We start from the raw sequence: 23287 nt of genomic DNA, 5'->3' as shown, positions 1-23287 counted from the left end.
AATATATGAGGGAATGGATAAAAGTAGAAAAGTCATTAACTTGGATCAGGCCTGATTTACGGTTATGGGCTCACTAAACAGTGGTGGTAGTTTAGTTGCTAAGTTGTGTCCGACTATTTGCAACTCTATGAATTGTAGACCAGTAGGCTCCTCTGTCTATGGAATTTCCCAGGCAAGAATACTGGAATGGTTTGCCATTTCCTTCTTCAGGGGGTCCACCCCTCTCAGAGATGGAACTCAGGTCTTCCGTACTGCGGTCGATCTCCTGAATTGCAGGCAGATTCTTTGCTGATTTAGCCACCTGGGAAGGCTCCACTAAGCAGAGATCCTTCATTTAATGTAGCAACTGGAGGAGGTTCTAATAGTTTTGTTTTATTTTTTTGTTTGTTTGGTGTCTAAGATATGAATCAAATGGTAGCCTACAGTGAGCAGCTTAGAAATACTCAAACTGCTTTGGTTTAATATAGATGAAGAGATTAACAGGAATAGACTGCAACATAAGCCAATGTTATTGAAGATCTACTCAACCACCCTGGGAAGGTACAGAGCACAAAACTTCCATCACAACCGTGAAAGACAAATTTGAAGGGGGAGTTTGGCATCCTTGAGAAGCTCTGAGATAGTTCTTTTCATATGTCAGCCATCTGGTTTCTGGTTTGAAAATTTGAATATGTTACAAATGATTTGATCCTGGGGAACAGTAGTCAAGTAGTGGTACTCAACCCCAAAGGCAAGGTAGGCTTAGTTACAGTAATTGGCAGTAGAGTGCTATTGTAGATAATTTAATGTTATTGCAACATTTGGTTGCTGTTTTAATGAAGCATGCACCAGATGGTGACCTGATGTACTGTGTTCATTGCTTGTACCCAAACAAGTTGCATACTTAACATTACTTGTACTTATAAACAACTTACGTATTTAAAACACAGTAAAGAACAGGAACATCATGAAAACATCAACCAAGAAGGGAAAAACTTGAAGAGTAAATAAATATAAGGGACCGTAAGGATTTGGGGAATACCCTGTTTTCCTCCTTTGATCTGGTCAATCAAGGCGGGGGGAGCAGGTTCTTTTCCACTTCTCTCATGCACAAACTCTTCAAACTCCTTTGAGAACAAAGAACTTTTTAAGATACAAAATGGCGGGCTCCCAGACTCATGCTGGTCTCTTGGGGACTCAGGTGTGCTGACTACTGGACTTAACAGCTGCTAAGAGCCAGATGAATGTGCTTTACCCCTGACTGTTGAGATTCATTTACTATGTGCTATTTCAAATTTACTTCTTTCCTTTCACTTCAATCCTTGAATGGTACCAGTCTAAATACTTAATAAACTGATGTTTGCTACCAACCTGTGGACTACATCTAGAGGTTCTTTAAAAGAACCTTTGAAGCAAAGCAAAAGATAGAGTCAAAATGACAACCAGAGTATTCAGCAAGAGAGGACTTACAGGGCTGTCTAGCTGATCATGGTGTCCTAGAGCAAAACACAGAGGACGCTTTCTCAGTTCTCAGTTGGACTGTGTCAGCAGAAAACTTCAAGATTAAATAAACAAATATATAGCTCAAATCATTAAAACAGAAATTCATGTCATCAAATAAATTCTCAGACTTGTGCCAGTTTACAGTCTCCAAATACTATGAATAAAGCGGTGGGCGGGGGGGGATATTCAGTACTCTTGAAGAAGGACCTTGGTACCTTGCTAAAATTTTATAATGTATCTTTCCCTCAGATTTGAACCTCCAACCTTTTATGAGGTTAACTATGCAATGTGGAATAGTAAATAATCAGATCTTTCAGAACACTGGCTTTGACTGGAAACTCATTCCAAGAGATCCAAAGCAATACTGTAGTTCCTCAATCAGAGGAAAAGTTTGTGAAGGCCTGACAAGCAATGGAATTTCAGCCCAAGTCTATTTACAGTGGGTCCAGTGATCATGGACCATGCCGTGGTTATTTCCTCAACTCCAGAATGCATAATTGGAATAGATATTCTTATCAACTGACAGAATTCTTTGACTGATCTGTGAAGTAAAAGACATTATGTCAGGAAATGCCAAGTGTAAGACACTGCTACTGTCCTACCTAGGAAGATAGTAAATCAAAGCTGAGAAACATTTCTGGAGGTATTGTAGAGATCATTGCCATTGTCAAACCTTGATAGTTGCAAGGGTGGTGATTCCCAAAACATACACTTTCAACTCTCTTATTTTGCCTTTTGCAGAAGACAGATGGATGTTGGAGAGTGAGTGGATAATTCTAAGGTTAACCAACTTCTGTATCAGATATAGTTTCATCTCAAAAGTAAATTATCAGAACTGCTGTTATCTAGTATATAGCTTAACTTCTGCTTTTATGTCTCTGTCAATAAGAACCACCAGAAGTATTTAGATTTCAGCTTGAAATGCCAACAATAAACTTCCATGGTCCTTCATCAGGAATGTGTCAACTCTCACCAGAACTGTGTCATAATATAGTTTATAGGGATCTTGGGTGTTTTGGGCTCCAAAATCACTGCAGATGCTGATTGCAGCCATGAAATTAAAAGACGCTTGCTCCTTGGAAGGAAAGTTATGACCAACCTTGATAGTATATTAAAAAGCAGAGACATTACTTTGCCAACCAAGGTCCGTCTAGTCAAGGCAATGGTTTTTCCCGTGGTCATGTATGGATGTGAGAGTTGGACTGTGAAGAAGGCTGACCGCCGAAGAATCGATGCTTTTGAACTGTGGTGTTGGAGAAGACTCTTGAGAGTCCCTTATACTGCAAGGAGATCCAACCAGTCCATTCTAGAGGAGATCAATCCTGGATGTTCATTGGAGGGACTGATGCTAAAGCTGAAACTGCAATACTTTGGCCACCTCATGCGACGAGTTGACTCACTGGAAAAGACTCTGATGCTGGGAAAGGTTGGGGGCGGGAGGAGAAGGGGACGACGGAGAATGAGATGGCTGGATGGCATCACCGACTCTGTGGACATGAGTTTGAGTGAACTCCGGGAGTTGGTGATGGACAGGGAGGCCTGGCGTGCTGTGATTCATGGGGTCGCGGAGAGTCGGACACGACTGAGCGACTGAACTGAACTGAACTGAACTGAACTGGGTGTTTTATATTCTACAAGGCATCACACTGATTCATTATACTGATGACATTGTGCTGATTGGACCTACTGATTAAGAAGTAGTAACTTGAAGTAATTGGAACACAGGTTGGAAAAGAATTTCCAGGCATAAATCATTTCAGAAGGGATGAGTTTATTAAGAGCTCGAAGCAGAGATAAGGAAGGCACTGCAAATGTAGTGGGCCAATCCCCTGACAGACCAGGGGAAATTGAGAGTTTTCAAGGGTTAGTAGCCAATTTTTACAGCCTCCAGGCAAAGAAAATTCTTGCTGAAAAGTTGGCATTAGGTGATTGGTTTGGGTGCTACACGGTGACTATTGGGGTGGGCATTTTTGCCTATTTTGAGGTCAGGAAACCTACTGGTGATGATCAGGGGGGCTTTCAGCAACAGCTACAATGGAACTCAGCCAGCTTCGGAGGTGACCTCAGTTCTGGACTTCGCATCTGTGGCCTTGGTGCAAGGCCTTGCAACCTGTGGCCTTGGAATGGAATTTAACACCAATTACTTTTGACTTTTTGGTAAAATACTTCTGTGTTACAGGGCAATTCAAGTTCAACTAAAATTTGGAGACTCAAACTCAATGAAATTTCTAGGGGCCCAGTAGCATGGGGCATATCAAGCTATCTCTTTTAAGATGAAGGATCACTTGTTCTATCTGGCATTTCCTATAACCAGAGATGATGCAGAATGTCCCAAAGGTCTCATTGGGTTTGGGAGTCAACATATCTTTCATTTTGGAGTATTAATCTGGCTGACATAAATTATTCAAAAAACTGATAGCTTGAAGTGAGCACCAGAAATAGAAATGATTCTGCAAAAGTTTGGGCCATCGCATAAGCTTCTCTTCCACTTAAGACACATGATCCAGTAGATCTATGGCGCTTGATGTGTCAGTGGCAGATAAGAATGTTGGAAATGTTTGCCCTCCATATGTGAATTGCACTGAGACACAGGATTTTGGAGAAAAATTCTTGCCATCCTTAAAAGATAACTATTCCCCTTTTTGTAAAAAAGCTCTTAGCCTGCTAGTGGTTCTTAAAGGAAATGGAATGCTTCATCATGGGCCACCAAGTCACTCTGCAACCTAAGTTTCTGTCATGCATTTGGTATTATCTAACCCATCAAAGCCATAAAGCAGGGTGTACACAACAGTACTCCATCATCAAATGAAGTGCTATATACTTAATCTGGCCCAAGTAGGACCTGAAGGCAAAGTTCCAGAGAGAAGTGGCAAAAATTCTCATGGTCCCCACTCTCACTACATTTCCTTCTCTCTCCCTGCCTGCATCTATGGATTCATGGGGTCAACTAACTGAGGAGTTTAAGACTTCAGACTTGTAAACGGATAGTTCTGCAGTGATCTCCAAACTTGGAAGCTGCAGAAATGTAACCTCACAGGACACTCAGTAGTGAAGGGAAACCATCACAATGGGTGCATTTCAAGGGCTGCATCCAGTTGATTACTTTACTTGGAAAGAGAAATGTCCAAATGTACAACATACACTGATTCATAGTTGTGGCCAATGATTTATCTAGATTGTCAGAGGCTTGGGTGGGGGGGATATAGTTGCAAGATTGGTGACAAGAAAATTTGAGGAAGAGGTATATATACACACTTGTTTGAATGGGCACAAAACAGGAAACTCTTTGCTTCCCAAGTCACAAAAGTTGAAAATGGAAGTAACAATGTATACCACTAACTTTGGTAAACTATTACCAAAATGTATGCTTCCTGTTCCTATTAACTTATGTTCTGTTTGCTTAGAGGCTTTAGTTTCAAAGAGAGAAATGCTTCCAACAAGAGTTACACAAGATTCCGTTGAACTGAGCATTAAGACTTCTGCCTGACAACTTTGGGCTGCTCATGCTTCTGAGTCAACAGGCAAGTTAGTAACTTAGGGTGATGACTGGGGTATTGGTCTTGATTACTAAGAGGAAATTGACTACTATGTCTCAACAGAGATAGGGAAAAATGTGTCTGAAATAAAGTAGCTCCCCAAAACTCCCCTCTTAGTATTATCACATCTGAAAATTAAGATCAATTATAACTATCCAATCCAATCACAATTACTAATGACCCAGAGTTTTCCTCAGTGAAGTTCTGTGTCACCCACCAGGTAAGGATCCATGGCCAACTTAGGCTCTTTCTGAAGGCACCAAGAGTATAAAATGAGTAACAGAAGAAATTAGTCATAAAAACAAGTCACAACCATGGAACCAGTTAAAAAAATGAGAACTGCAATTGTCGTGTGTCCAATTTATTTTATGACTATGTTGGTATACAAGTGTATTGTATATGTGTATGTCACACACACACACACTTGTTTTCTTCTTTCTTATATTTATCATATAGGATAAGAAGTTTTTGCTTAGATGGAAATTCACCCATCTGAGGTAGTCTTTTTTGTTTGTTTGTTTGCTTTCAAATCTTAGAAAGATTTTAATTGCTAAGATTTTACTCAGTATAGTATGGTTTATTTATATTTAATATTATTTATTTATTTATTCAACTATGCTTGATCTTCGTTACCACACACAGGAATCTTAATTCTGGCATTCAAACCCTTAGTTGTGGCATGTAGGATCTAGTTCCATAACCAGGGATTGATCCTAGGCCCTCTGCATTGGAAGTGCAGCATCTTAGCCCCTGGACCTTTAGGGAAGTCCCCAGAACAGAAATTTTAATAAAATCTACTTTGTGCTCCTAATTTGATTGCTTCCAGTTTGGGGGGCAATATTAAGCTTTCTTTTAATATTTAGTTGCTCAGTTGTGTCCAAATCTTTGTGACTGTTTGCACTGTAACCCCACCGGGCTCCTCTGCACATGGGATTCTCCAGGCCAAAATACTGCAGTTCCATTTCCTTCTCCAGAGGATCTTCCTGACCCAGGGACTGAACCCACCCATCTGGCATCTCCTGTATTGCAGGCAGATCCTTTTCCACCAAGCCACCTGGGAAGCCCCAAGGTTTCTCTTGAATCATACCAATTATGATGTTTATAAAAAAATAATGGGTTATTATAAGTATGTAAGGCACAGATATTTAAAATTAAAACATATTTATGTGGACTGGTTGTAGAGTTTAAACAGTTGATATTAATGAATTTCAAAATATTAATAGATTTGAGCAATAAATGAGACAACCCAGAAATTATTTAGACTTGAGAAAAAAATATTTATACCATATATGTGAATTATGAATTTATTTTCTTGAAAAGGAAAACCTTTGGAAGCAGAAATAAATACATAGTGGTTTCTAGGAATTCCAAGGGATAAGTAATGGCATGAATAGAACAGTACAGACCAATGGGGTCACAAAGAGTCAGACATGATTGAGCTACTTAAATGAACTGAACTGAGGAATGAAGTAGTCTCTTCAGCAAGTGATGCCAATAAACAGGTATTGAAAACAAAAGAATGAGCTTGGAACCCTACCTCCCTTTATGTGAAGGTTAACTCAAAATAGGTCAAGAATAAAACATTCAACTAAAACTATGAAATTCATAGTAGAAAACATAGGGAGAAATTTTCAAGACCTTGGATTAAGCAACAGTTTCTTAAATATAGCAATAAAATCACAGGCAACAAAAGAAAAATAAGTGAATTTGATTTCCATAAAATGAAAAACTCTTGTGCACCAAAGGACACTATCAAGAAACTGAAGAACATTTGTGATGGTTATGGAACATGATGTCATGTAGTGAATACACAGTTATTCCTCATAAAGTTAAATATAGAATTGTCACAGGATCCAGGAACTCCTCTACTAGACAAACAAACAGAAAAAATGCAAACAACTATTCAAACAAACTTGTATAAATGCTTGCAGTAGCACTATTTGTAATAGCGAAAACACCCAAAATTAATAATAACCAGGGAATGAATAATAGACTTTTGGTCTATCCATGCAATAGGATATTCAGTTCAGTCGCTGAGTCGTGTCCGACTCTTTGCGACCCCATGAATCACAGTAAGCCAGGCCTCCGTGTCCATCACCAACTCCCGGAGTTCACTCAAACTCCTGTAAACAGAGTCAGTGATGCCATCCAGCCATCTCATTCTCTGCCGTCCCCTTCTCCTCCCTCCCGCAATCCCTCCCAGCATCAGAGTCTTTTCCAGTGAGTCAACACGTTGCATGAGGTGGCCAAAGTATTGCAGTTTCAGCTTTAGCATCAGTCCCAATGAAAACCCAGGACCGATCTCTTAAGAATGAACTGGTTGGATTTCCTTGCAGTCCAAGGGACTCTCAAGAGTCTTCTCCAGCACTACAGTCCAAAAGTATCAATTCTTCAGCGATCAGCTTTCTTCACAGTCCAACTCTCACATCCATACATGACTACTGGAAAAACCATAGCCTTGACTAGACGGAAATTTGTTGGCAAAGTAATGTCTCTGTTTTTAATGTACTATCTAGGTTGGCCATAACTTTCCTCCCAAGGAGTAAGCGTCTTTTAATTTCATGGCTGCAATCAATATCCACAGTGATTTTGGAGCCCCCCCCCAAAATAAAGTCTGACACTGTTTCCACTGTTTCTCCATCTAATTCCCATCAAGTGATGGGACCAGATGCCATGATCTTTGTTTTCTGAATGTTGAGCTTCAAGCCAACCTTTTCACTCTCCTCTTTCACTTTCATCAAGAGGCTTTTTTAGGAGAGGAAATATGCAACAAAGTACAGAAGGTGAAGTGTGTGCACAGACTCCTCATAATGTCACATAGCTGTGGTTACTAAACTTTTTATTAGACAACTATTCATTTAATATGCACTGCATTCCAGGAAGCATGCTAGACACTTAACTTCTAAATGGTAAATAGCAAGATAGGGAACTGGTGTGTCCAACTCTGTGAAGAGTCCAACTTGCCTGAGCAACTGAACCGAACTGAAGCTGGAGTGATAGGCACAGGAAAGGTCTCATAATTGTGTTAAGGCTTAAAACAAAGTACTATGTGTTGTGCTGAGTCACTCAGTCATGTCTGACTCTTTGTGACCCCATGGACTCTAGCCCTTCAGGCTTCTCTGTCCATAGGGATTATTCAGGCAAGAATCCTGGTATTAAATATTAATATTTAATATTAATATCCATGATATTAAAAGATCTCTCTCTTTTTTCCTATTGAAGTATAGATAATTTCTGACATTGTCGGCTCCAGGTATACAGTGAAATTATTTTGGTTATATAAATATTTTTTCAGATTCTTTTTTTTTTTTTAATTGTAATTTTTTTATTGGAAAACAAATATACAACTTGGAATGGATTTGTGGCAAATTGTGCCATAAGCAGATTTTCTTTAAGTGGCTAAAACAAAGTTTAAAAAGCAAGTTAACAATAAAAGAAAATGTTTCTGGTATAGGACCAGCAGTACAAAAAAATAGTGTACGAGTACCTGGATAAAACATCCGTTTTGCAATAGTGCAACTTTTAAGTACATATTGTTGACTGTCCATAGTCCACGCAGAGTTACAACTCCACACTTCAACAACAACATGCTGACAGTTCCTAAAGAAAACTACTCAAAAAAAAAAAAAAAAAAAAGGCATAACCCAGATGTTCCCTCATTTGACCAACTCCATCGAAGTTTAGATGTGCAGAAGGGCTTAGATATATCCAGAGTAAGCCACATGCAACATGTTACTTGATCAATTTTCTAAAATAAGGTTTCAGGACAATGACAGTAAGATAAGGGAAGAAAACATGGAGGAATGAAGTCCTAATTACTATACATGCATTTTTTTTTGACAGTAGGGGGAAACCTTTTACAGATAAGTTACAAACAAAGAAAAGGCAAATAAACAATTTTGTACAAGAAATTTAACACATTCTGTACAATATCTTCACTTTGCTGTCATCATTTGTACAAACTCTTCATAGTTTACTTGACCATCACCATCAATATCTGCTTCCCTGATCATTTCATCAACCTCTTCATCTGTTAACTTCTCTCCAAGGTTTGTCATCACATGGCGGAGCTCTGCCGCACTAATATAGCCATTACCATCCTTATCAAACACACGGAATGCTTCTCTAATTTCTTCTTCACTGTCTGTGTCTTTCATTTCTCTTGCCATCATTGTCAGAAATTCTGGGAAGTCAATTGTGCCATTACCATCAGCATCTACTTCATTAATCATGTCCTGTAACTCTGCTTCTGTGGGATTCTGCCCAAGAGACCTCATTACAGTTCCCAATTCCTTTGTTGTTATAGTTCCATCACCATCCTTGTCAAATAGTGAAAAAGCTTCTTTGAATTCTGCAGTCTGCTCTTCAGTCAGTTGGTCAGCCATGCTGCAAGCGCTACCGGTCTCCGGGACGCAATCACACAACCACTCAGCTCGCTCGCTCCACTCGGACCTTTTTTCAGATTCTTTTTGGAAGAGATTTTAAGCTAGCACATGATGCAGTTAGATTTAAATTTTAGAATAAAAACTTCGGCTATAACGAAAAAGTTGTAGTTACTCAGTCATGTCCGATTTTTTGTGATTCCATGGACTGTAGTTCATCAGTCTCTTCTGTTCATTGGATTTTCCAGGCAAGAATACTGGAGTGGGTTGCCATTCCCTTCTCCAGGGCATCCTCCCAACACAGGGATCGATCCTGGGTCTCCTGCACTGTAGACAGATTATTTGCCATGTGGACCACCAAGGAAGGCGTTTGGCTATAGTAGGGAAAATAAATTGAAGAGTACAAGTAACAGACCGGTATGGAGGCTACTATAATGATTTGGACGTGAAATGATGGAAGTGTGACTTCTGGTGGTGCCAGTGATGGTGAAGAATGTTGTAGACCCTCTGCATCTGGTCAGACCTCATTAACTGCACAGGTGCACCTAGAACACAGCTGCTGTCTGCCTGGGATGCTAAAAGCTCACAGCCCCATTCTTTCTGGACAGCTGCAAGAGAGATAATTGGAACTGCCTCTTTGGGGATTGTACCCACCATCCAAGGGATCAGGAGTTCACAATGAATGACAGGAGCAGCGCTGAAAAGTTTGGTCCCCTTGAGGTATGGTGGGACCAGTACTGCAGGACAACGTCTTCCAGGGCTCCAGGGCTCTAGGCTAAAGCTAAATTCTAATTGAAAGCATATCCTTTGTTTACCCCTAACATAGGCCACCTCATTCAGTCTCTTGTAAATTGCTTTCATGAAAATTCCATCTCAGTGTTTTCATCTTGGGGAACCCAAACTAAAACTGAGAGATAGAGAAGAGCCAAAGCAATATTTAGGAATTATAAACAGCAAAGAAAAAAAAGAAACTTAATATAGGATGAAGGTATGAGAAGAGTAATGAATAAATTCCAGCTTAGATCACCAAAGTTTTGAGGAAACTTAAAAGAAGAAACAAGGAGAAGGTGAGTGTTCTTCACCAATGCAGTGGTCTCTCCAACCCCAGAAGACAAGGCTACATGTCCTGTCTGTAGAATTAACAGTGCCTTGGCTGCAGAACTAATGGCCTCCCCTGAAGCAGCTGCTGTGAAAGACCATGCTGATTCTCCTGAGGACCACTTCAACTCTCCCCATTGCTTCTGATTCTGTAACTCGTCACAGGCCCCAGCAGGCACCTGGAAGTGAGGTACAGAGGATGACATTGGAGGAGGTGCATTACACTCCAAAAGAACTAATGGAGTTTTTCTAAGTTATACAGACAGAAATCCAAGGAATACAGGTGGGAATGTAGATTACCAGTATGGGACAATTATAGAAAAAAAAAAACAAAAAACAAACTTTGATCAGACAAGATTTCTGACTGAGATATGCTTACCAAGCAGAGATTTTGCACTTCATGTTGCGTGGTGGGAAGTAAAGAAAGACTTTAAACCATTGTGTTATAAATCCAGGGAATGTATACGTAAGTGGATAGTGTTAGAAAGATCATCAACTTTGATCAGGCCTAATTTACTGATATGGGCTCATTAAGTAGATATTCTCCATTTAATGTTGCACATGGATGAGGTTAGAAAGCCTCAGATAGTTTGTGGTGGTTAACACATGAACAAAATGGTGATTCATTGTGAGTTGCATAGAAATGCCGCATCTGCTTTGATTTAATGTAGTGGAAGTAATAAAAAGTTAGATAAATTGAAATATTAGAGTGGATTTGTTAATGGAAATCTACTTAGTCTCCCTGAGAGGGTCCAAAATATTTACCATTTATCACAACTATTAGAAATTTGAAGGTAGGTTTGGGGTGTGCCTCACTATCCTTGAAAAGCTCTGAGATGGCTCTTTTCTAAAGGCCAGTCTCTAATGAAAACTATGGTTGCTGATTTGTGAAATCCAAATGTGTTACAGGATTGATTTGATCATAGGGAGCAGTGGCCAAGTGATGGCACTCAATCCCAAAGGCAAGGTGGGCTTAGTTACCACAATGGACAGTAGAGTCAAAGGACAATCTGAATAATCAGCACAGGAAGTGTTGTCCAGCTTGTCATGGTGCTCCTAGGGTAAAAAGAGAGGGGTTGTACTCAATTCTCAGTTGACCTGTGTCAGTAGAAAAGTTTTAAATAACGTAAAGAAAAAATTCTAACTCAAATCATGATTATAGAAATTCATGACATCAAAATAAATTCCTAGACTTGAGCCAGCTTACAAATTCTGAATCCTAAGAATAAAAAGGAGATCCAATCCCCTTGAAGTCGGACTCTGGTACCTTGCTTAAAATGTATAATTTATCTTTACTGCATATTTCCCTAAATGTCCCTCTGATCTTTCATCAGGTTAACTATGCACTGTGGAAAACAAATAATCAGAAGTTTCAGGACACTGATTTTAACATGAAATTTATTCCAGCAGATCAAAAATATTACTGTAGTCCCTCAATCAGAGTTAGAAAACATGGAGGTCTGGTGATCAATGGAAGTTTAGCTCAGGTCTATTTACAGTGGGTCCTGTGATCATGGAACCCATGGTGTGGTTAATTCTCCAATTTCAGAATAGATAATTGGAACAGACATACTTAGCAACTGACAGAATTCTTACATGTGCAACAAGGAGTATTATGTCAGAAAAGTCCCAGTGGAAGGCATTACTACTGTCTGTCCTTAAGAAAATATTAAACTAAAAGGTATACCATATTCCTGGAGGGATTGTAAAGATTAGTGTACCATCAGACCTTGAAAGATGTGGAGATGGGAGTTACCACCAAATACATGTTCAGCTCTCCTATTTTTGCCTGTTGCAAGGTACGGATGGCTCTTGGAGAGTGACAATGGATAATTCTAAGGCTAGCCAGCTTCTGTACCAAGTATATTTTATCACAAGAGCAAATTGTCGGAGCTGCTGGTACCTGGTATTTAGCTAGAAATGTGCTTTTTTATTATTGTGTCAGAAGCATCAACTACTTTAGATATTTTTGGTAAGACATTTCCTTTTCAACTAAAATTAGGAGACCCAAACTCATTGGAATTTCTGGGAACCCAGTAGTGTGGGGCATATAATGCTATCCATCCCTCTTTTTTTTAAAATTTATTTTAATTGGAGGGTAATTGTTTTACATTATTGTATTAGTTTTGCAATATATTGACATGAATTTGCCCAGGGTGTACATGTGTTCTCCATCTTGAACCCCCCTCCCACCTCCTTCCCCATTCCATCCCTCTGGTTCATCCCAGTACACCAGCCTCGAGCATCCTTGTAAGATGAAGGATAACTTGTTCCCTCTGGCGTCTCCTATTACCAAAGACAATGCACAATGTCTCTTGGGCCTTACTGGATTTGAGATTCAACATATCATTCATTTGGGTGTCTTCCTCAGTTGTAAAGTTACTCAAAAAGATGTTAGTTTTAAGTGAGTTCCAGAAATAGAAAAGACTCTGTATAGGTTCAGCCTGGCAGGCAAACTTCTCTAAGACTCAGGACAAATATTAATAATCAAGTAGATCCTTGATGCTTAATGTGTCAGGCGCAGGTAAGAATTTTGGAAACCTTGCCAGGCCTTCATATGTGAATTGCAGTGCAGACACATAGGATTTTGGAGAAAAGTCTTGCCATTGCTTCCAAGATAATTATTCTCCTTTTATAGCATAGTGCTTGGCCTGTCATTGGGCCTTAATGGAAACTGAACGCTTCACCATGGGCCACCAAGTCACTATGCAACCAAGGCTTCTTTCATGCACTTTGTATTATCTAACCACCTAAGCCATAAAGCTGGATGTGCACAGTATTCCTTCATCATCAAATAAAGTGATATATGCATGATCTGGCCCAAGTAACTCCTGAAGGCAAATTTTCAGGGAGAAGTGGCAAAAATGATCATGGTCCCCAATCCCACTACAATTCCTTGTCTCTCCCTGCCTGCACCTACAAATTATGATCAATTAACAGAGGAATATAAAACTTCAAACTTGTAAAGGAATAGATGTGCAATGATCTCTAAAATTGGAAGTTGCAGAAAAGCAATCTCATCCTGAAAAGTACCTGAAAAATAGTAGCAAAAGGAAGTCCTCCCAATGGGTACATTTCAAAGGGTGCATCTAGTCAATTATTTAACTTGGAAGGAGTGTCCAAATGTACAATATACACTGATTCATGGTTTTGGCCAATGAACTGCTTGGATGGTCAGGGACTTTGTGGGGAGGGGGGATATGGGGCGACGGGGGACTGGTGACAAGGAAATTTGAGGAAGAGGTATATGTACCACAGACAACTACAATAGCGTGATTACTCACCTAGAGCCAGACATCCTGGAATACAAAGTCAAGTGGGCCTTAGGAAGCATCACTAAGAACACAGCTAAGGAGGTGACGACATTCCAGTTGAGTTTTTTCAAACCCTAAAAGATGCTGTGAAAGGGCTGCAATAAATACGCCAGCAAATTTGGGAGACTCAGCAGTGGGCAGAGGACTGGAAATGGTCAGATTTCATTTCAATCTGAAAGAAAGGCAATGTCAAAGAGTATTCAAACCACCACACAATTGCACTCATCTCACACGCTAGCAAAGTAATGCTCATAATTCTCCAAGCCAAATTCAACAGTATGTAAAACATGAATGATCAGATGTTCGAACTGGGTTAGAAAAGGCAGAGGAACCAGAGATCAAATTGCCAGCATATGTTGGATCATTGAAAAAGAAACAGAATTCCAGAATAAAAACGTCTACTTCTGCTTTATTGACTATGCCAAAACTTTTGACTGTGTGGTTATTTCTCCAATTTCAGAATAGATGAAATCTCTTAAAGAGATGAGAATACCAGACCACCTGACCCACCTCCTGAGAAATCTGTATGCAGGTCAAGAAGCAACAGTTAGAACTGGACATGAAAAAACAGACTGGCTCCAAATCAGGAAAGGAGTACACCAGTTCTGGGCTGTATGAAGCACAGGCTGGAATTAAGGTTGATAGGACAAATATCAATAACTTCAGATATGCAGATGACACCATCCTTATGGCAGAAAGTGAAGAAAAACTAAAGAGCCCCTTGATGAAAGTGAAAGAGGAGAGTGAAAATTTTGGCTTAAAACTCAACATTCAGAAAACTAACATCATGGTATCCAGTCCCATCACTTCATGGCAAACAGATGGGGAAACAATGGAAACAGTGACAGACTATTCCGGGGGGTCTCCAAAATCACTGCAGCTGGTGACTGCAGCCATGAAATTAAAAGACACTTGCTCCTTGAAAGAAAAGGTGTGACCAACCTAGACAACATATTAAAATGCAGAGACTTTATTTTGCCAACAAAGATCCGTCTAATCAAAGCTATGGTTTTTCCAGTAATCATGTATGGATGTGAGAGTCAGACTGTAAAGAAAACTGAGTACTTAAGAATTGATTTTTTTTAATTTATCTATTTAAATTGTAGACTAATTACTTTACAATATTGTATTGGTTTTGCCATACATTGACATGAATCCGCCCCGGGTGTACATGTGTTCCCCATCTTGAACCCCCTGCATGATACAGAATTGATTCTTTTGAACTGTGGTGTTGGAGAAGACTCTTGAGAGTCTCTTGGACTTCAAGAAGATCCAACCAGTCCATCCTAAAGGAGATCAGTCCTGATTATTCATTGGAACGACTAATGCTGAAAATGTAATCCCAATACTTTGGCCACCTGATGTGAAGAACTGATTCATAGAAAGAGATCCTGATTCTAGGAAAGATTGAAAGCAAGAGGAGAAGGGGATGACAGAGGTTGAGATGGTTGGATGGTATCACCGACTCAATGGACATGAGTTTGAGTAAACTCCAGGAGTTGGTGATGGACAGGGAAGCCAGGTGTGCTGCAGTTCATGTGGTCACAAAGAGTCGGACATGAGTGAGAGACTGAACTGGACTGATAGGTACCACTTGTTTGAATGGGCAAAAAACATATAAATATTTACTTCCCACATTACAGTTTTAAAATGAGAGTTATGGTCTACAATACTAACTTTATTAAACTGTTAGAAAAGTTTGTGCTTCCTGTTCCCATTAACTTATGCTCTGCTTGCTTAGAGGTTTCAGTTACAAAAGAGAAATGTTTTCACCAAGAGATACAAAGAGATTATTTTGAATTGTGAGCTAAGACTTTTGCCTGACAACTTTGGGCTGCTCCTGCCTCTGAATAAACAGGCAAGTAAGTAAGTTAGGGTAATGACTGGGTTATTGATCCTGATTACTATCGGGAAATTGACTGAAACTTCTCAATGGAGATAAGAAAAATATGTCTGAAACTCAATAGCTCCCACAGATCCCCTCTTACTATTATCAATTCTGATGATTAAAATAAATACAAAACTACAACAACCCCATATAATCAGAATTAACAATGACCCAGACTTTTCAACACTGAAGGCCTGTACCACCCACCAGGTAAAAATCCATGGCCAGCTTATGTTCTTTCTGAAGGTACAGAGAATGCAAAATGAATAACAAAAGAAACTAGTCATAATGACCAGTCACAATCATGTAACAAGTTACAGAAATGAGAAATGCAATTGTTGTGTATCCAGCTTACTTCATGAATATGATGTTACATGTGTACATCACATACATGTGACATAAACACATACAGAAATATCTTTATTTTTTTCTCTTTTATTACTTTATCATGTAACATAAAATATGTTTAATTAGATTATTTCTTCTCAGATGGAACTAACCCTTCTGTGGATTTTTTTTTTTTAAGAAAGATTTTAGTTGTTAGTTTTCTATTCAGTGTAGTATTTTCTCAATGGCTTATTTATTTATTCATTTTTAATATTACTTAGTCATTAAATTGGTTGGTTTGATCTTAGCTGCTGCATGTGGTATCTGTAGTTTGTGACCTGAAAACTCTTGATTGCACAGTGTGTTCTCTCCAGTTCTCTGATCAGGGATTGAACCTAGATCATTTGCATTGAGAGCACAGAGTGTTAGCCACTGAAACATCACTTAAATCCCTTCAAAGTGGGTAATGCTATCCCATTTTATAGATGAGGAAAACACAACTCAACGTAATTATAAAAGCATTGTGGGTGAGAAAGCCATGGAGTTAAAGACCATGAGTACAAAATTCTCAGTTAGACAGCCAAATAATGTGTTCTATTTGGTTGCCTCGCTCCTTCCCACACAGAACCTGTGGAGGTGTGTTCCCTTCTGCAAGAATGATTCCCCATGTTCCCAGCCCATCTGCCCTAGTTAAGTCCCTTTCCTGTTTCAACTATAAGTCCAATAAATTTAACTTTAATCTGATCATAATATTTTCTACTACTCCGCTAATATCTATAGAATCCGTAATGCTACATATTATTTCATTCTCTATTTAAGCAATTTGTCTTAATTTTCCTCTCTTGATCTTTTATTCTTTACCTTCTTCTCCCCCTCCCTACTATTCTGAGGTGCATTCAGTTTTAATGACACTTTAAAGAAACAGCTTTTTATTTCATTATATTTTTCAATTTTTTAATCATTTTCATTTCACTATTTATTTTTGTACCCCTAATTACTGTGTTTTGCTTCCTTGATGTTTATTTCCCATTTATTTTTCTAGCTTGCTAGGTCAAAACCTTTGAAAATTGGTTTTAGACATTATTTCTCTCTAGACTATCAGTTCAGTTCAGTCACTCAGTCATGTCCGGCTCTTTGCGACCCCATGAATCGCAGCACACCAGGCCTCCCTGTCCATCACCAACTCCCAGAGTTTACTCAAACTCATGTCCATCAAGTCGGTGATGCCATCCAGCCATCTCATCCTCTGTCGTCCCCTTCTTCTCCTTCCCCCAATTCCTCACAGTATCAGAGTCTTTTCCAATGAGTCAACTCGTTGCATGAGGTGGCCAAAGTATTGGAGTTTTAGCTTCAACATCAGTCCTTCCAATGAACACCCAGGACTGATCTCCTTTAGAATGGACTGGTTGGATCTCCTTGCAGTACAAGGGACTCTCAAGAGTCTTCTCCAACACCACAGTTCAAAAGCATCAATTCTTCAGCAATCAGCTTTCTTCACAGTCCAACTCTCACATCCATACGTGACCACTGGAAAAACCATAGCCTTGACTAGACGGACCTTTGTTGGCAAAGTAATGTCTCTGCTTTTTAATATACTATCTAGGTTGGTCAGAACTTTCCTTCCAAGGAGTAAGCATCTTTTAATTTCCTGGCTGCAATCAGCATCTGCAGTGATTTTGGAGCCCAAAAAATAAAGTCTGAAAATATTTCCTCACCTATTTCCCATGAAGTGATGGGACCAGATGCCTTGATCTTAGTTTTCTGAATGTTGAGCTTTAAGCCAACTTTTTCACTCTCCTCTTTCACTTTCAGCAAAAGGCTTTTTAGTTCCTTTTCACTTTCTGCCATAAAGGTGGTGTCATTGGCATATCTGAGGTTATTGATCTAGACTATATGAATCTAAATTTCCTTTTAAAGACTTTTATTGCTTTCCATGGACAAATGTCCATCTAATCAAAGCTGTGGTTTTTCCAGTAGTCATTTATAGATGTGAGAGTTGGACTATAAATAAAGCTGAGCCCCGAAGAATTGATGCTTTTGAACTGTGGTGTTGTAGAAGACTCTTGAGAGTCCCTTGGACGACAAGGAGATCCAGCCAGTCCATCCTAAATGAAATCAGTCCTGAATATTCATTGGAAGGACTGATGTTGAAGCTGAAGCTCTTATACTTTGGCCACCTGATGTGAAGAACATTTGAAAAGACCCCAATGTTGGGAACGTTTGAAGGTAGGAGAAGAAGGGCATGACAAAAATGAGATGGTTGGATGGCATCACCTACTTAATGGACATGAGTTTGAATAAACTCTGGGAGTTGGTGTTGGACAGGGAGGCCTGGCATACTGCAGTCCATGGGGTTGCAAAGAGTCAGACACTACCGAGAGACTGAACTGACTAATTGCTTTGCAATCCTTCAGCAAGGAGTAGACAGAGCCAAACATACTTTAAGGTGAGTATAGTAAGAGATCATTTCTAGATGTGAACAACTGTAGGAAAACCACAGCTAATGTGTAATGTGTGTGCTCAGTCCTTCAGTCATGCTCGACTCTTAGACCATCAGGCTCCACTGTCCATTGGATTTTCCCAATAGGAATACTGGAGTGGGTTACTATTTCCTACTCCAAGGGATCTTTCCAAATCAAGTATCAAACTCATGTCTTTTGCATTTTCTGCCTTGGAAGGCAGATTTTTTACCACCGCACCACCTTGGATCAGAATGTGTAATATCTTTGGTATACTGTGTTAAATATGTTAGAGTCCAGTGGGCACCTGGAATAGAAATGAGGAATTAAAAATAAATATATATGTATAAATAAATTATTAAATATATTAAATTATTAAACTTAATTAAATATATATTATGTGTATGTATATATATGTATATAGTAAAGTAAAACATTGCATGAACCCATGGACCTCATCTGATAAGATATAGGGACTAAGGACTAGTTTTTACTCAACCTGTTCCCTTAGGTTCTACTGACATTCCTCCTCCTCATTGACATATTCACAACAGGTGAAAAGGGACTAAACAAAACAAACTAAATAAGAAATAAAAATATATTATGTATTTCCCTGCAACTCTAAACAGCACATAAAAATAAATAATATAGAGTGACCAGGTCAGTATAGGGCTTGTAAGTTTCAAGTGGTTGTATTTAAATCTTGAGAGATAATTTCCCAATTTCTATCCTAATGGTGATGATGTGATATTTATAAGGAGACATACATTCTCTTCTTATTCTCTCTTACTATATTTATGTAAAAGGATAATAAAGATTAAAAAGTTATTCGTTGTGTGTTTTAATATTTACCATGGTAAACATCAACAACTTCAGTCTTTGAAGAAACTATTTTAGGAAAGGTAAGAAATAGATAAATAACCATGCTATTTCATTAGTGCTATCATATTATAGAAATATTGAACCATTCCAGTGGTAATCCTCAAGAGATTCAATTAAATAAATAAGACTCAAGCTTGTCTTATAGATCCCTTTAATATTATTTATTTTATTCCTATAATTATAATCTCACACACATTGGCTGCTATAGAATGCCTGTGGGATTTTTTCCTTCTTGCCTCTGTTGTGCTTTTAATCAAGGTAATTCCAGCAATGCTTACCTAAATGCTTCTTTCAGATGGACAGTTCATGGGAGAGACAGATGTATTCCATATCTATTTGTTGTGTCATATCAGTCTCAGAAAAATAAACGGAAACAGCCAGAAGGATGACCTGCCATTTCAAAGAATGTAAGATCTTGCAGAAGTGAGCTTTGTGCTTTGTTACACATGTTTATGTTGTTGTTTAGTCACTAAGCTCTGTCCAGCTCTTTGCAACCCCATGGACTGTAGCCTGCCAGGCTCCTCTCTCCATTGGATTTCCCAGGCAAGAATACTGAAGTGGGTTGATATTTCCTTCTCCAGGGGCTTTTTCCCTACCCAGAGATTGTACCAGAGTCTCCTGCTTGACAGATGGATTCTGTACCACAGAGCCACCAGAGAAACCCTGTGTATACCTTAAATTTATATAAAATATTGGGATTTTGAACAATTTTACATATTTTTTAATCTGAGTGATAGGAATCTTAGAACTTGAATTCTTCTAGATTAATTTTCTTGGTGGTTATTTTCAAGAGATGGAATTCAGAAAAATCCAGACATTAATTTGAAGACAAACTGAGAGTTTAAAGCCTTTATTTGTATTTGTATTTGGGAGAAGACATTCCAGTATAATGAAAACAGTATGAGATTCCAAGCCATACAGAATTTGTTTAGATATAGAATTCCCCTTGGTATTTGTATAAACTTGTGTTCTAGCTCCCTTATCTGCAAAACAGGGGCAATTAAACATTCCCTAACAAGTGGTGGTAAAGGGGAAATGATTAGTAAATGAAAAGTTTTTTGTATTGTGTCCAGAACATGTACAGATTTTCCTACATTGCTGCAACGATTTGACTCACTGGAAAAGACTCTGATGCTGGGAAGGATTGGGGATTGGCGGCAGGAGGAGAAGGGGACAACAGGGAATGAGATGGCTGGATGGCATCACCGACTAGGTGGACATGAGTTTGAGTGAACTCCGGGAGTGTTGATGGACAGGGAGGCCTTGCATGCTGCTGTTCATGGGGTCTCAAAGAATTGGACACGACTGAGCGACTGAACTGAACTGAACTGAACAGTTCAGGAGACCCAGGAGACAATGGTTCAGTTCCTGGTTCACAGAACATCCCCTGGAGTAGGAAATGGCAACCTGCTCCAGTATTCTTGCCTGGAAAATTCAAAGGATAGAGGAGATTTCCAGTCCATGGGGTTGCAAAGAGTCAAAAATGACTGAGCACACGCACCAGAATATATAATTTGTATATGGTTATTTCAGATTTTTACTTTAATTAGAGCAAATAATAAATACTACAAATTTTAATTTCATGATTTTCTTTACCGCTGATATATTAAACACTGAAAGAAAAAAAATCCTATCAAATTTCCCTTGATGGATTTTTACGCTGTTTATGTACTTTTGTGACTTTAGTCATAAATCCTTTTCCCTAATACACTTTATTTAAGTGCTTTTTTTCCCCTTTTAAACTGTAGCTGATGTCTTCACAAACAGTTCCCAATAGAGATTTTACTTAAAGAATTTCAAGTCTGAAGAAGGGATTCTTGGAAGAAACTCTTTAACAGGAAAGTATGTGAAAAAGTTAACTCATTAGTCTTCCTTCACTGAAAAAAAAATGCATGCATCTAAGCATATATATGGGTGGTGTGTGTTGTGGGTGTATGGTGGGGGAGGTGTGGATATGCTAGTGGGTGTGTGGAGAGAGAGGGAGAGAGAAAGGAAACAGGGTAGGAGAAAGAAAGGAAAAACGAACCATAGGGAGTTTTTATGAATTTTAGTAAAAGAAGATCAGAAGGAAAATGAGACCTGCTCTAAAGAATATTTTCTCATGAGAATGTAGATGCTCACTTTGGAAAATTAGTGCAGCACTGCTCCAGATGTTGAGTGCTGAGACTTACGCCAATATTTAAGAAACATTGTAAAGCAAGAGATAAACTCCCTAGAGTTTTGATTCTCTAGTTTTTCTACAATATTGTATTAAAATTTTAATGAAAAGTTATCTTAAATTTATGTAATGTGATCAGTCTTCTGCATAAAGAAACTATGTTTCTCCATTTATATATAAATACGTTTTTTGATAAGCTCTCTTTTATACACAGGCTAAGCTTATACCAACACTGATGTTTACTCCTTAAGCTTATGTAAGTCTAGTATGGATTGTTTCATCCAATATCCCTGTTACATAATAGAAAATCTAAAGATAAAATAGTTAACTGATGAACATGGCAGTGTCTATTTTCTTAGAGAACAGTGATTTTTCTCCAGTTACTTGTTCGAGTATTGTCCTGTGGAGTTGATGAGTTAGAACAATAACCTATGTATATTGGATATTCTTTGCAAGATTTTTTTTTTTACATAAGGCAAACAGATCCACTGTTATCAGTGTCACTTATTGGTTGAAGAAAGTGGCTCAGAGAGTATGAACTACTTAGTACTCACAACAAAAACATCAACAAACCAGCAAAACTAACAGAAACATGTGAGCCTGGATGCTCATCTTCATGATTGTTTAATGACACATCTGTACAACACATCACAGTGTTCCTCAGTAGTACCATTAGGACCCAGCTCATTGAAATTAACAATATTTGAAGCAAACCATGACTTTGCTGTGGAGGACATTTGATTATAGGTAGAAGGTGATGCTTTCAACATATTGATTTCTCTGCTTCTAGGTATACTACATCAAAAAGGTGGCACTGTTCAAAATATGTATTTAAATAAGTAGGTTATTCTTTAATCACATTAAGTTCTTCAGATTTCAAAAGAAAACTTCTAGTTCTTAAAAATGTTTATAAAGTATCATCAGTAACTTCTATATTTTGAATAATCAGAAAAAAATGGAGTTTTAATATAGTAATAACCCATCTTCCCATATTTACATGCCCAACTTTGTACTTAAATTTCTCTGTTCCCAGTTACTACATGTTCTGAATCTTGACCACAGTACCCTAGGAGAACCCTTGAAACTACTGATATTTTTAACTAATTTAGGTAGGATCTGCTGTAATTAAAACATTCTTTGTTTTAATTTAAAAATATATAAACGGAATTCCACTGATTGTATTGAATGCTCATCTGTGACTGGAACTTTATACAAGATTCATATGCACATGGAGAAGGGGAGAGATCTTCTTAAAGTTGTATAGATGACTAAAGACAGATGGAGAATGACCTTCATCTTTTATAGAGATGCACAAGAGCTGGAATTTCCTTTGGTCAGTGAATGCTGTTACATAGTTCCCAAGAGCATGAAGTATGGTATCAGAGTCAGGCTCATCTTGGTTTGATTTTAATTTAATATCTTAATAATTTGGTATAATTAATTGAATCTGCCAATATTTTTTCCAATATGCAAAATGAGTATCAGAATACTACTTACTAATAGGTTATGAGATAAATCCCTGCAAAATGTTTACAAATGATCCCAGAATTATATATGTATTCTTTTAACATATCATTTGAAATATGATGCTCATGATCTAAAACAAAAATAGATTATCTGTAGTAAATCCTCTATGACCAAAATCTTTTTTCATTGCACAAGTAACACAATTTTTTAAAATGCTATTAAATATGTATCATGTTCTGTATCATTTCAGATGAACTGAATTTATGTTGTGTGTTCTGAACTCAGCTCAGTTTC

The 23287-nt window shown here is 38.3% G+C and overlaps 1 pseudogene; it reads right to left on the bottom strand.

Annotated features, from left to right (window-relative positions):
• Positions 1–8314: 8314 nt before the first annotated feature.
• On the bottom strand, positions 8315–9416 carry LOC129551800 (calmodulin-1 pseudogene; annotated as a pseudogene).
• Between the last annotated feature and the right edge of the window lie 13871 nt (positions 9417–23287).

This window comes from Moschus berezovskii, chromosome 17, assembly GCF_049115385.1.
Source record: "Moschus berezovskii isolate FMDL1 chromosome 17, NW_MosBer_1.0, whole genome shotgun sequence".
NCBI lineage: Eukaryota > Metazoa > Chordata > Mammalia > Artiodactyla > Moschidae > Moschus > Moschus berezovskii.
The sequence above is the reverse complement of the archived record's forward strand: the minus strand, read 5'-3'. Positions and strand labels throughout refer to the sequence as shown.